Genomic DNA, 16,576 nt, shown 5'->3' with positions numbered 1-16,576 from the left:
CAATAGGTGGAATAAAAATGGAGGCCATTTTCATCCCTTCCCCATTCCATAGTGGAACGCTCCCAATGGCAATCGTCATCCCCAGTTTCATGAGGGATCTTCCACACTTGTACTGTGCATTTCTATGCACTCATGAACACATTATGCCTACATGTTAACTAGTTGCCCGCCCTCTTGCCATGCAGTTCTCCCTAGTCTACTTGTCAACAGGAATCTAATTTGAGAAGTTCTCACTTATCCTTAATAATAATAACTGCTAATATTTGTGAAGTATTTATTATATTTCAAGTATAGTACTAAAAACTTTATCATTGTTTAGTTTTACAAATACTATTTACTTGGTTGTATTCTCATAAATAGCCAAACCCCACAAATAAAGCAAAAGTCCCCATACTGAATCCTCTTAATCCTAAAATCTTCCTTTACCATAACGACTATTGCCAGTTAGGTAGGTATTTTTCTAGACATTTTAAAAACATGCTTACATGTACATGCAAAAATGTAATTTGTTTGCTTTTTTGGTAACTATCATCATTCTATAGATATTGTGTAGAACTCACATTTTCCATTTTGGCCATGCAGATCTTTCCATGTCACACTACATAAATACAATTCATTCTTTCTAACATTTGCATAGGAGAAATATTAATCCATTCTGTGGTTTTATCACAGAAGTGTCCATTATTATTTTACTGGCAGACACTGAGTTTGATTTAATTTTTCATTGTAACAAAGAATAGTGTGATAAAAAGCTTGTAAGGGCCCTTTGGACACATATGTCAGTATTTCCTTCCATTAGTGAGAAGAGCAGTTGCAGGTCAAAGAACAGAGTAGATGTTGACCTGACATTCATTCCTTGCTCCTCCATTTGCATTAGCCCTTACATTCTACCAAAGCTCTCTTGGTGCTGGGAGATATGGCTGCAATAAAAGTGGAGTTTAGGGCTGAGGCTAAGGCAATGAGACCATTTAATACCTCTGCTCACACAGTGATGCACTTAGAGGATGGCTGCATCTTAGAACTGTTCTAATCAAAATAAAACTCAGGGATTTAATGGGAATTCTTAGATACTTATCCTTTCTTGTTGTTTATATACAGGAACAGCATAGCACTGGGAGATGTCAGATGACATCTGTATTAGTTTGGTGCAGTTGCTAAAACAAAGACCACAGATTAAGTGACCTAAAAAATAGAAATTTATCTCTCTTTCAGTTCTAGAGCCTGGAAATCTGAGATCAAGGTGTCAACAGGGTCGGTTTCTTATGAGACATGTGAGTAAAGGATGTGTTCCAGGCCCCTTTCCTTGCTTATATCTGGCCTTCTCCCTGTGTCTTAGCACTGTCTTCCCTCTGGGAGTGTGTTTGTGCCCAAATTTCCTCTTATAAGGACAGCAGTAAAATTAGATTAGAGCCCCATCCTAAGTATCTCATTTAAATCAACACTTCAAAGACCTTCCCCCCAAATCTGTTTACGTTCTGAGGTATTGAGAGTTAGGACTTCAACATATGAATTTTTAGAGAACAATTCAGCTTGTAACAACTAAATTTTCCAGTTGAAAGTAAATAATCTGCTTGAACTGCATAAGCAAATTTAAATGGAATTTGTTTCCTGTGACCAAAGGTATCCAGGTTTTTTTTAAATATGTTAAAGTTTGAAAGATACTCCCCAATTGACCTCCTAAAAGGCTTTTTAAACATACTTTTTCATAAACAGTATATAAAAGTTTTCAGCTCCTTTCAGTGTCATCAATAAGACTTCTTATAACCTTGTGAGTGAAAACCAATCTCATTATTGTTTTGTTTTGTTGGTTTTTTTTACTAATTACTAGGAAGTTTAGCATCTTATCCTTTGTTTATTGCCCATTTCAGTTCTGTAAATTATCAAGTTAAATCTCTTGCAAATACCTTCATTTTGCTTTTTAGTAATTTTCTTGTTGATTGTGGAGTCCTATAAAAAAAAGCAAATATGAGCAAGTATTTTCTCCTCTCCCGTCACTGTTTTAAAACTTTATTTATGATGTATAATGTTATACAGATATTTAAGATATTTAAAAAACACATTTATTCTAGGTTGGTTAAAATTTTCAGTCTTTTTCTTTGTAGTGTCTGGGTTTAATGTCTTCTTTAGTATTCCAAGCTTACAAAAATATTCTTCTATAATTTTATACATAAAATACCTTTATTGTTAGTTTTCCTTATATGCAGAGCCTTAGTGTATTTGGAATTTGTTGTGAATTTTACCAAAAAAAAAAAAAAAAAAAAAAAGATTTACTGTTCTGATAGATAGCCAGTTATCCCTAAATCTCTTAGTAAATGTGTGTCTCTAGTGATTTGAATTATCTCCTTTATCATATGTTAAATTATTATATTTATAGAATCAGTTTCTGGAAAGTTAATTGTTCCAATTCATCTATTGAGCTTATTTCTCTACCAAAATTACACTGTTCTAATTAAGGTAGCTGTATAATATAATAAAATATTATTTAAAATATAATAAGGTAACTTTTCAATATAATGTTTAGAAAAATTTATTGTTTTATTTTTCTCCTTTTTAAACATTTTCTTAGCTAGTCTTCCATTTACTGGAAATCGGCTATTCTGTTTTTGTTTTTGTTTTTTTATACCTCAATCGAATAATTCCAGCTTCCACCTGAAACATAGAAGTGGAAGGAGATCTTATCCACCCTTGAAATAAAAAAGAACCAGACTAATTTCAAATTTATCACATTTTTTTTAACCCATCAGAGAGGTGAAACCCAATGAAAAGTCCCAAACATCTAGGGAAAGATGATACCCTACAGGGAGATAGGAGACACAAGCATTCACTCATGTGAGGTAGACAGAAACCAGATATCGTAAGAAAAGTTAAACGAGAATAGTTGAAAAATTGGTAAAGCCTGAGTATAGGCTAACAGGACAGTGTGAAACTGATGGAGGCCATAGAAATTGTCCACAGCTTCTTGCAGGCCATCTCTCAATGAATCCCATTTGGCACTCTCAGAAAAGACTTTGCCCTATCATGGAAAGTCTTTCTAAGAGGAAGAGTAGAAAGGGCAAGAAATTCTCCCTGATCATCTTCCCTATCTCCTCTAAGGAACAAGAATAATCAAGAATCATTTAAGAAAATCTGCACGATATTGACATAAGCAGAGGTTTTGGACATGACACCAAAATTATGACACATAAAGGAAAAGAAATGATAAATCAGACTCCTTTAAAATGAAAAACTTTTTCTACATGAAAGATCCTGTTAAGAGAATGAAATAACAAGCCATAGACCGGAAGCATAAATATACATATCACAACCCTGAAAAAAGACTTGTGACTAAAATATGTAAAAACTCTCAAAATATAATAATAAAAAAAGAACAATCTAATGAAAAATGGGTAAATATCTGAACAAACCTTGCAGTAAGATGATAACTGAATAACAATTAATTAGATAAAAAGATGTTCAATGTAATTAGTAATTAGGGAAATACAAATTAATACCACAGTGATACCACTATATACTTATTATAATGTAAAAAATAAAAACTTTGCCATATCAAGTACTGACAAGAATGTGAAGCAACTAGAACTTTCATTTGTTGCTGGTAGAAATTCGAAATACCAGTGTCACTTTGGAAACAGTATGGCAGTCTCTTATGAACTTAAATAGGCAACTATCCCACTCCAAGGCATCTACCACAAATAAATAAAACTATATTCACACAAAAAGCTGTATACAAATATTTTCAGGAAAAGTATATGGTAATCCTGCACTATTTTTGTAAATTCTTTTGCAAGCTTAAAATTATCTCAATAGACATATGAAAAGAAGCTCAACATCACTGATTGTCAGGGAAATACAAATCAAAATTACACACCTATAAGAATGGCTATTATCAAAAAGACAAGAGATAATAAATGTTGGTGAAGATGTGAAGAAAAGGTAACCCCTCTACACTGTTGGTGAGAAGGTAAACTAGTACAGCAACTATGGGCAGCATGAAAGTTCCTTAAAAAATTAAAAATAGAATGACCATATCACCCAGCAATCCCATTAGTAGGTATTTTTCTGAAGAAACCTAAAACACTAATTCAAAAAGACATACGCACCTCTATGTTCATTGCAATAATATATACGATAGCCAAGTAATAGAAGTAACCTAAGTGTCCACAAATAGATGATTGGGTAAAGAGTTGTGGTACATTTATACAATAGAATATTACTCAACCATAAAAAAGGAAACTTGCCATTTACAACACCATGCATAAACCTAGAGGGTATTATGCTAAGTGAAAAAAGTCAGACTGAGAGACAAATACCATATGACTTCACTTATATATGGAATCTGAAAAATAAAAATGAACAAACAAAACAGAAACAAATTCATAGATACAGAGAATAAATTGATGGTTTCCAGATGAGAGGGGATTGGGAGATGGGTAAAAAAGGGGAAGAAATTAATATATACAAATTGCTTGATTTAAAAACAGTCATGGGGCTGTAAATATAGCATAGAGAATTTACTAAATGATGTAATAACTATGTATGGTTTCAGATGGGTACTAGACTTACTGGGGTGATCACTTCATAAGGTATATAAATATATAATCACTATGTTATAAACCTAAAACTAAATAATATTGTATATAAACTGTAATTTAAATAAATAAATTTAAAAAATTACCTCAACATGAAAAGTAAATTCTGAAAAAAAAAAGATAACCCAGTGTCGGTGGCTTGTTGATTGAAGATAAATTAAAATCATAGAATAATTCAAGAATTGATATTTTTATAATATTGAAATTTACATCCAAATATCATGTTTTTTCCCCATTTACTCAAGGTTTTCTTTTTGTTTTATCTTTTAAACAAGTTTTATCAATGCCTTTAATATATAACTTTTATTATAATTTTTTCCTATACATTTTATAGTTTTATTACATTTATTAAAAATTATATTTCTCTATTAGTTTCTAATTGATAATTACCCAAATGTATACAACATGTGGGAATTTTATCAAACTCTTATTATTAAAGTTTTAATGGTTTTTAATTATTTTGTCAGAATTTCCTAGGTAAACAATCATAAATATTGCAAATATTAACAGTTTGGGGTTTTTCTCTTAATATTTTTGTTGGATAAGCTTATTATATTGGTTAGGTCCTACAGAATAAATTAGAACAATAATAGTGACAGGCATTAATGTCTTACCACTGACTTAAATGTGAAGAGCCCTACTACAATTGGATGGTTCTCGTTGTTCTATTTTCTCCTTTATTTCTATAAGTTATAGAAGCCATTTTCATCAGGTACTATTATTTTCACTTAAAAGAAACATTTAATTTACTTCTCATTACAGTTGAAAATTATTTTATATTTAACCTTTATTTTAAACAAAATAAAATTTTCAACATGCTTTAATCTCTGATTTGGATCAACCCCATCCCTAATTTTTAGAAAATATTTTGGAATTTTACTCCTCAATTTTTCTAGAATATGTCCTCATTAATTCATTTATACTTTGTTAGTAGTAAATTCTCTTGAACCTTTATGATTGAGCATGGCCTCTATTTTTAAATGTTAGTTTAAATTAATATAAAGAGAAATTTATGTTCTAAAAATGTTCTTCCCGTATTTCATAAAAAATCCTTTTTGTCCTTTACCATCTGTGCTGAAGATAAGTCTTATGCCAGTTTGAGGATTATACTTTATAGTAAACCAGAATTTTATTCTCTGGAAGTTAGAATTTTCTATCACTGGCATTCTGAAATTTTACCAGAGAGAATCTAGACGTTCTCTTTTCCCATTCCTTAGTGACATCCAGAAATTTCTTTTAATCTTAAGGCAAGTCTGTCTTCAGCTCAGGAATATTTTATTCTATTATGTTTTCAAATATTGTTTTTACTCTATCTCCTCCGAAACCTTTTTTTGACTCATGATGAAACTACTCTATTTTCTGTTTCATTTTTCATTTGTATCTTTTCTTTCTTTCAACTTTGTGTTATATTCTAAGAGAATTCCTTGGTTCTGTTTTCAGTCTCACCAAATCATATATTGGCTGTGTCCAATCTGGTATTCAGTTTATCTATTACATCTTGTCTTAAATCAATGATTCTGTCTTTGTTTCATGAATTTTGAGAATTTCTTTTCCACAGATATCTGTTGTTATTGTTTTTGTTGTTGCTTTTTAGTAGACTTAATAGGTTTCCTTATGTCTTCAAATATTTATTTAGGGGTAATAACTACATTTATATTAATTTAACCATTTATTCCCATCAACAACAGTTTTTCTCAATATTTTTTCCCATGTGTTGCATGTACTGGGCCTTTTTCATGTTTTTAGCTTTCCTTGATTTCCTTGTGTATTAGAATATGATGTATACGTCCTAAGTCCAAGTGAAAATATCTCTTCCACCAGGGGAGAACGAAGATTTTGATTGCAAGAACTGGATTATGCTGTGTTTGTGTGGGAGGTGAAAGGGCATACATAAATTTAGTGGGGTTTCCCTCCCCCCTCCCCCCCAGGTATCAGTTTCTCTTTCCTCCTGGTAGCTGTGAACAGAATAGAGAACTGCCCTGGTTGGTAGCCTTCAGTACTTTTCCTGGATATCTCTTGCATCAAAAATGCAAAACGTATTTGGCAACTGAGGCATACCCAGTTTCTACAAAATAGTGGAACCAGCTAATCTAAGTGGGAGGTACTAATGAAACCATTTCACAGCCAATTCTCTATGGCCTTTACCAGCTTAAACTTTCTCTAACTTTTAATTACTTTAGAGTTCTATTTAAAAAAATAAAAAACCCAAACATTTATTTTAGAGCTGATTCCATCTGCTTATTATCTTACAGAAATCACTCAATTGTTTTGGTCTGAGGATAACACCCCATCAAGCTTTACTGTGATACCATGGGAATGTTATTTTTATATTTTTATATTTTGCATGTTACTTTGATAAAATTTGAAGAGGGACAAGAAGCAGTGTGTTCACTACCTTTAACTAAAAATCTTCTTTTGTTTGTATGTTTTTTTTTTTTTATATAAAGAAAAGACAACATAATACATATCGTGCTTCAGTTCTATGACCTCATTTTCAGAAGATGGAACAAAAGGATGACATGAAGAAGATAGGCCACGAGAGTATAAAATTAGAGAGCTATTGTTAACACAAAATAGAGAGGAAAGGACGTCAAAATAATTCGTAAAGAGAAAGATAGCTAGAGAGAAAAATAGAAAAATAAGCAAGGCATACACACAAGAAATTGAAAAAGACCTTCGAATACAAATTGGAAAATGATATAAAATGCAAACACACCCACATACAAATATACACACACACATGCATGTGCATGCGCACCATGTACATGGAGTAGTAGTCAATCCCAGGGCAGGAAGATAACCTCAGGGGTTAGAAAGTTCAGTACTAGTTTTTGTTTTGCTTTTATCCTCCATGATAAATTCTGTGAAATTCTCTTTTGTTGTTTTTTAACTACAGGTTGCCAATGTGAAAGAAAATGCAAAAGGAAACAGAATTTGTTATAATTAACAAAAATAACACACTAGTAGAGATCAAAATTTGCTGAGGCAATTGCCCAACGGTATTTCCAGATGTTCATTATGTATCCATCAGTGATGCATCCAGTCCACCATTTACTCTGTTGGTGATAGGCAGTTTCCTCAAGGTCTGGCACCCTTGCATCTGTAACACAGCACAGGATATGGGGGATGCTGTGCCTCTAATGGTTAGGCAGGTTATGTGTCACAGTTCCTAGCAATGCACATGTGTAAACTCAGTGTTTTTGTGTGGCTCAGTTTTTATCTTTTCTATGAGGTAAGGGAATACTAAGTTCATTAATGGCTAGTGAGCTGGTTAGTATCAAAAGTGAATAATAAATCAAATTGGCTGCAGGTATATTTTAGACAGCATGGTACATACAAATTAGATAAGATAAATGGGAAAAAATTAATGTACAAAGTAGATGATGTTGTTGTTGGTTGTCCTGGATATTTCAAAGTAATCAAAATATAACTATAATGACCAGGTACCAAGAAAGTAGAGTCACAAGTTAAAACCTCAAGTACAAAAGTAGCCTTTCTTCCATATTTGGTGCTAAGTCATCAAATAAGTTTTCTTAGTAAGGCAATAGCAGACATATTCAGGAGAGTATATTTCACATATGAATAATTAATGCAAAAATGCAGCATCTCCTTCAATAAATAAATACATTTCTGTCTTTTGGCTACTGTGTTTCTGGTTTGCAATTTAAAAAAAAAAGTTACGTATAAAAGAAAACCTAAAAATAGATTATTCAAGTTATAGTTTTATTTCACCCACACATAAAAACCTCTAGAGCTAGGCAGTACAGAGTCAATTGACAGCTCTGCCATTCTTATAGACACAGGTTTGGGTCCTATTCATCCTTCCTCAGTATGTGACTGCCAGTCTCATTAATAGTCTACAATAGCTGCTGGAGCTCCAATCCATCACATCCACATACCAGGAGTGAATTACAGAGGGTATGTGTACAAAAGCTTGCCTTTTCTCTCAACCTTCCTGGAAGCCTCACTCAATAATTCTTTTTTGTTTCATCTCAATGGCCAGACTTAGTTATATGGTTTCCATTTCTTGTAACACTGGAAAACATAGTCTAAAAGGCTTCAATGGAATTTCAAATTATATTGTGAACTTCTGACTATGGATGAAAGAGAGATGAAAGTCACTGCTATAGTACCTGATCCCAAGGATTAAAAAAAAATCAGGCAGAGGTTGGCCTAAGTGGAGCAATGCAACTTCCTCAAATATCAATTCAGCATTTTAGACCCCACACACAACAGAGTCTTGATGTATTCGGGAAATGTTCCAAAACTTAATATAATTGAAGAGACCACAAATGCAAGAGTAGATATTGCATATCAGAACAGCATCCTTGGGTGGGCCCCACTCAACTTAACAGAAGGGATATGGTTACAATAAAACTGTGCAGGGTGTGGTGAGACTTAATTTTATGCTTTGCCATAGTCTCTTTATACCTGGGGCATATTTAAGAAGAATTTGCGTAATCTATTCCCTGGATGCTTCCATTTAAGACAATTTAAAGACATGACACTCTCTTGGTCCTCGAACCAAACTTATAGTGCTCAGATGTCAAACCCTTATGAGAACAAGAGAGAAGAAAAGGGATCATCTCGTTGTCCCTGACCCCTTTCTCAGCCTCTAGTTACCTTCATCTTGGGGAGCAGGTTTCCTACAACAAATGACCAAAACACTGTTCTTGATATTAATGGCCTTTGGAGTAAGTAAAAAGGAGATAGGATGTTAAGTATTATCCCCACAAGGATTCTGCTTCTACTAACTCTGCCAACCCAAAGATTCTTTGTATGAGCAACGCAGACCAAATTACTGACACTCATGATGGCTTCTGATAGAATTTGATGAATATTTGATCATGCTAAAGTTCATATGAAATGAAATGAAATAAATGAAATGAAATGAAATGAAACAGTTGCACAATGAGGGAGGATGAGAGTAACCCACTAATGACCACCTTTGACAGGTTTTTAGTCTAGAGATTTAAGAATATAAGATTAAAAATACAAATAGAAGGCTTATATAGGATAGTGACATGAGAAATGGTGAACTGAACATTAAAAATATATTATTAACATATTAAACTAATAATCATATTAATACTAAAATCCATAACACTATTTTTTTGTTTCTAAAAAAAAATAATTCTCTAAGAGCTTCAAACTCCACATTATAAATTATTTTCACACCATCTCTGAGAAATAGGTATGCCCTCTCGAGATTTACAGACTCTGGGCTTTTCCTAGAATTCTTTTAGACAAATGAGAGAAGACCCCACATTATACCATTAACACAATAAAGAACACTAGGCAGGGCAACTGGTATTAAGACAAAGAGGTAGAGCAATGCATTAATTGATTGTTTGTTCTGAATGTGTATCATTTATCTGGCTGTTCTATAAATTTTAGTGATAATTTCAGCTTGGATGATAGTGATGTTGTTTGTACCACAGATTAGCCTATGCTGCCAATAAAACTTAAAAAGACAAACAAACTCAAGAGGAGGAAAAGCCTGAAAGAAAATATTTGAAAGACATATAACAAAGGATTAATAACTATAAAATATAAAGAATTCCTACAAATACAGAGGATGCATTTACAATGTTATTCATTACAGCATTGTTTGTGGTAGTAAAGATTGGAAACCATGTAACTACTTAATAGAAAATAGGTTTAAAAAACAAAACAAAACAAAGAATGGAAGATTTATAGTATGTAAAATGTAGATGATCAGTAAGGGTTTAGGAGTCTTCTAATTTTGCACTATTTGTTTATTGAATCAGTGAAAACCAGGAGATAGAAGTAGAAATATAACAGCTAATAAATAGAATTATAAGTTCATCAGTTTATCTCTTCATGTATTAGTTATAGTCTTTAGAATAAATAAGTGTCATGAAGCCAGGCTGGTTCATAAATTCTAATTTGTCCTGATAAACAAACAACAAGGAACCCAAGAATATGACCTTGACCACAAAGTAACGTACATAAGATACAAGAGTTTTCTTTCAGATTTAGGGAGAAATAGACTTCCTCAAGTAGAAACTTGACAAACAATGATTAATCCCCAAGAGGAAATTTTGAGAAATAAAATCTTAAGAATTACCTGTGGTACTTCCTGATAACTGTCAAGATAACAGCAAACTGAAGATTTCTGACCAACTGGTCCCAATGATTAGATTACCAGCCCAGTTGCCACAGGTTTTCATCCATCTGCCCTACCTCCTATGGTTCACCACATGTTGAGATGACTGATGAGACATGTTGATGGTAAATTCAGAATTCCTGAATAGGTAAATTGGGAACTAATAAAGGAAAAATAACTGGCCTTACTTCCAAAAATTTTGTAATCTGTTGAAGATCCTATAAACATATAGGCAACATTTCTCTAAATTAAATTTTGATGAGAAAAAAATGTGGTTTTAATCATAAAATTAGTAAAGTGGCCAATCAGTGGCCTATGAGGGTTACTTACCATGTTGATGAAGATAGAGTCAAATCCTCAAACTCCCTGACAACTGCCTTCTTAGATAGCATATCCTTTATTATATATGTATAGCTGTTTCCTACCCTCCAACTCTTTATTCATTATTTTTGGTGAGCATAATTATAAGCAATAGTCTTAGATTCCTATTTTTTTCTCAGATTCCTCTTGCTGGGAAACTAAGAAACACTATTTCGAACATATATTCTTGGGATCTTTTAATGCTCTGACACAAACTCTAGCTCTCAATATTAGCCTCACAGGATACAGAGCAACCTTTAACCTTATTTTGATGACCAGTCAGGTTATATTTTCTAGAAAAATGATTTTGCTACCCAAGTCAGTCAGAGGAAACCTAAGAGTGAACAGGTTGTAGTCTTTCTGTCAAAGTGCTTTCTAAAGTCACCCCTTCACCATAATATGCCAACTCACAACACAACATCTCCGTTTGGAGTAGCACAGTGACATAGTACACAACTCAGGTATGATTTCTTTGGTGATGGAAAGAAGAGGAAAAATGAATACATAGGTCAATCTGTAAAACTCTCAAGATGATATGTAATAATAGTGAACTGATCTGGGAATCAAGGTCAAATTTTCATTCTCACATACAGCCTCCCCAATCTCTGTGGAAATATATGACCTAATAATTCCAGTGGTATGTCTCTTCACCTTCCCTCGGTATCTCGATGTATTTCTCTCCCACTTTCCCTTAAATCTCCTCTAATCAGGCCTTTGTTTCCCCAAAGATTCTCCCACACACTCACTTTATCAAGTAGTTTCTTTCAAGATTACCAATAAACTCTATGTAGTTAAGTCTAAATGGTCAACTCTCATTCTTCAACTTGATTTATAGCAGCATTTTGACACAGGTGAATTCCTCCCTTCTCTTCAATATACCCTTTACACTTAGTTTCTAGGCCACCACAATCTCTTTTTCCACTTTTATTCCATTGGCCATTCTTTCTCATTCTCCTTTGCTGACTCTTCCTCTCTATCCCCTCTGTCTTCACCCTCCTCTCCCGCTTTCTAAGAGGTGTGAATCAGTGCTCTGTCTTTGGTCCTCTCTCATATCTACACTTCTTTCCAGGGTGATTTCTTGAAGGTTATATTTTTTAAAAATATCTATGTGTTAGAGTCCTAAATTCCTATCTTTACCTGAGACTTCTGCTGAATTTCAGACGGTTTATTTGACATCTCCGTTGGTGTGTTTGATATATATCACAAATGTAACAGGTCCCAAGCTGAACTCCTGTTCCTCTCTCAACCTGCTTCAACTTCAGCCTTTTCTATCTCAGCTGTGGCAGTTTCAACCATCTACTTATCAGGCCAACAAACTTAGGTTCCCTCTTGATTCCTTACCTCTCTTCCTTACCCACATCCATACTGTGTGGAATTCCTGTTTTACCTTCAAAATTTTTCCAGGATCTGACAATTTTTCACCATTTCCACTATTTCTATCTTAGTCTAACCACCATTATGTCTTATCTAGACTGCTGCTATAGACTTCTAATTGGTACTGCTGATTTCATTCTTGCCCTCTACTTACCTCAGAATGATCCTTTTAACCTAAATTTGTTCATGATTTCTTGCAGCAAATAATATAACCTCTCTGTACAGTACATCAATCATATGAAAAAGTGAATTTAATAATATCTACCTTTTATTGGGTTCATCTAAGGATCAGTGAGATAATAGACATAAACTACTATAATACTCAGCACATAGTGTTCATTAAATTATAGTAACATGAGCAAGAGATTGATTTTTATGTCATTTCTCAAATCTGTTGTTTTTATCCTTTTCCAAGTATTAAGGAATATGACTCAAAGTTCTCCATATCTACTACTGCTAAAGTACTCACTAAAGAAGTCCTGGATCCCTAGCAATACCATGAGTAACTTACAACCTGATTTACAGAGCCACAAGAATAGCCACAGGAAATTGTTTCCTGTCTCAGGAGTATATCAGAATGTGCCACAACTTTCCAGCAGATGAACTAAGGAGAATATCAAACAACATAACAGAAAAAAAAAAAAAAAATTAATGGCTCGTTATGGCTGCTCTGTCCCTTTTCCTTTCAATGAAGCTGGCCTGCCAATGCCATATTAAGAATCTTTCTGGGACTAGCCCCTGCTGCCATTCTATGATTCTCTGTTACAAAACATATGACTCTTTTTCACCTTCATCACCTACCCCGCACCAGTTTTAATTATCATGCACCAAACTTGTTTTTGTGACTAGTGTGAATTCTTTTTTTCAACATCCTAATGACTTTTAGCATGTCATGCATCTGCTTTGTATCACACAAACCCACAGCTTTTCAGATACCAGTCTAATCTCCAGTCCTACTTGCCATCAGGAAGGCTCATCAGACAGACCCTTGGAGGTTCTAGAACTGAATACTAGCAGGACTCTGAGCACATTTTGATTAGTACTCTTCCCTAGAAAAGGAGTAGCCAGCCTATTTTATATGCATAACAATAATTATAATGGTTAATCCTTCTGTAGCACTTGCTGTTTCAGAAACTCTTTCTGGTGTTTTAAACATATAAACTCATTTAATTCTTATAAGCATTCTATGAAGATAAGGAACTTAAAGCCCAGAGGGGTTACCTTCTCTTAGGCCACATATGTAGTAAATGATGGTTCTGGGATTAGAACCAGAGCAATCTACTCTAGCATTTGTGCTCTTAATCATTATACAGTGACTTATACATTCTTATAAAGATAATGTAGTTGTTAGTAAATATATCACCTCATAATTAAAACCCTTGGTTTATACACCAGAAAAAGTTAAAGACCAGGAACCAGTTAATTAATTCAGATTGGAAATAACCGGAGTTGGTGCTTAAAATTGAACAATTAAATTTCACAGTTGCAAAACTAAGAAACAGTAGTGAGAATTTCATGAAGCTGATGAATAAAGTCATAACACCAAAGTCAGTAAACACGGCAACTTAAGAAATTCAAATGGCAAGAAAGAATGTTCTTTACAGTAGCATCTAGGGCATGTGGTAACAGTGCAAGACTGACAGACATCTGTGGGTGTATTTGTTAAGTCATCCAAACCAAACTGAGACAAAGAGAGTGGGTAACTCCATATTTTACAATGAGGCAGTGGCACCAGCCATGATGGAGTTCAAAGGCAATGAAATGCTTCAACAGGCCTTGCTGTTTCTCTAGATCATTTGCTAATGCTTGTGTCTGGTATTTACTAGGAAGCAAGCCCTAGTTCAATGTTTCTCTATTAGATCTCATCAATCAAAACCTCTATAAAAGGCATGATAAGACTGAAAAGGCAGGCAGGCCCTAGATAGGGCAATGCTCTCCATATGGAATTTTATTACAAACTACAATTTATTGGAAATCACCATACCATGAACTATCTTCAGTCCTGCACTTCGATATATTTAATTCTCATAAGAAACATGCAAGGAAAATCTGATTATCCTGTTCTATGTGGTGCAACTCAGGTTCTTAAGCCAAGGGGCCAACTTGGCCAAGACCCCATAGCTAGTAAATATTTAAGTTTGGATTAAAATCCAGTTTTTTATGACACCAAATCATGTGCTCTTTACATAAAGTTATTGAGAAACAGCGGTTGATATTGAGTGTAATTCTTTTGCCTGATTTGTCTAGAATGCTGAGGTAAAGGGTCAAAATTTATCTTTTAAACTATCCATATCATTGTTTGCATTCACCGTTACATGGCAGTAATTTTTTGCAATCTACAAAATTATCACATCTTTTTATCTTTACCCCAGTCCCTTTACTCTCCTGTTTATAATATAATTCATGTAGATTAGATGGACCCTGAGAAAGATTTGTAGAATTGAAATACTTCCTGATGAATCATTGACCTAAGCAACTGTGGACTGCCTTTATGTGACTGGCTAAAACAGATGTAGGCTCTGTGTTCTTTCATACCACTGACATGTTTCCTAACAGGCTAGAGAACAAGATTGACTTGCCTAGCATAACCAGGACTAGGGCGAAGGGGAGTCTTGACCTTTAGGCTTTCCTTGACTCTACATTGACGTCATGCTTCCAACATAAATGCACTCTGAATAACACTTTCCCAGGCTAGGTACCGTGGGAAAAAAACAAACTTTAATAGGTGGCATTTTAAAAGTGTCCTGAAAACAATGCAGAAAGAAAATGGCCTCTCAGACAGCTCCAGTGTCTCTGTACACAGCCGTCAGGACATGTGTGAGAGCCCAAGGCTATGGCAAGCCTGTTGTGCAGCTTGGAACAATGCTGTGATTGTGTGGGTATCACCTCCTTAGGATTCATATCACAAGCAGGATATGAATGTGTCCCAGGCAGGGTTTGACAGCTGTTTTTCAGCTTTCTAGATCAGAGATAGAAACAGATATGATTTGCATAGCCTCCTTTTTACATTACATTCCCAGATGGGCGGGTTGCCTTTCATGTTACACAACCAATGCCAAGAAGTTACCCAGTTCCCTACTTCACTCTGGGTTCCCCAACCCCAGCTTGCTAACCACTTTTACTTTTCCCTAACCATTTCCAGGATCATCAGAATCATGTCAACACCCTGAAGACCTGCTAGGCTTCAGGTTGTGTTTCAGAATCACTTCTACATGTATTAGCTATAGATTAGCAGAGGAAGGAACCCAAGCTCCTGGAAATTGAACAACACTGCATTTTAACAAATTTTAAAAATTCTCCACCTATCTTGGAGGCCATCTATTCATTCAAATAATGTTTACTGCGATCTCCTATAAGCTGGCTAGATAACCTGGAAATGACATTAGGCAATTGTAACCCCATTCCTTCTAGAAGTTGCGGTCTAGTGATGATGACACACTTAATAGGCAACCTCAGTAGAGTGTAATGAGAGTTAAGCAAAGAATACTAGAGCCAAGAAATAACTACAGGCCCAGAAATAACAAGTGAGGCACATGTATAAAAATATTCCTTCTATAGGTGTTAAAATAAACACAAAAGATAAGTGGGTTTACCAAAAGCAGGAGCTAGTTACAGCTTCCCCGTTCCTCCCACAACCACATGCTTTTTACAACACAAGTTCACCTCCAGGCAACAGGTTGTACCAGGTGGTTGGGCATCAGATAGAAAGGCAACTCTGTAGTCCACATACACTAGAGAGGAGAATAATGTTTTATAAAGTGGGATCCCAAGAGATTAACTAGGCCAATACAATTCTCTTTCCTTCTCAGGAATTTTAACTGAGAAAATTGGAAAGAATTTGTCACTTGGTAGTGAGAGAGTTATAGAAGACACCACAGGGAGCATGGCTGTGAAGTGTTAACAGTGAGTGCAAGAGTGAGTCTCATGCAGTTTTTCCAAAGTTCCAAAAGTCTTCTTGAATCCAGAGTTTACCCTCTGGCTTAAGTTTCTGGAAGCCGAGCTTGTACTTCCGGCCCCTTTCCCTGGGTCATACGCAGTCATGGATCATTTATCAGTGCATTGCATCTCCTTTACTTGTGCTAGCTCAAGTCATCTCTGTTCCTTATAATGAAGAAACTGAATC

This window comes from Rousettus aegyptiacus, unplaced genomic scaffold (assembly GCF_014176215.1).
Source record: "Rousettus aegyptiacus isolate mRouAeg1 unplaced genomic scaffold, mRouAeg1.p scaffold_m13_p_2, whole genome shotgun sequence".
NCBI lineage: Eukaryota > Metazoa > Chordata > Mammalia > Chiroptera > Pteropodidae > Rousettus > Rousettus aegyptiacus.
The sequence above is the reverse complement of the archived record's forward strand: the minus strand, read 5'-3'. Positions refer to the sequence as shown.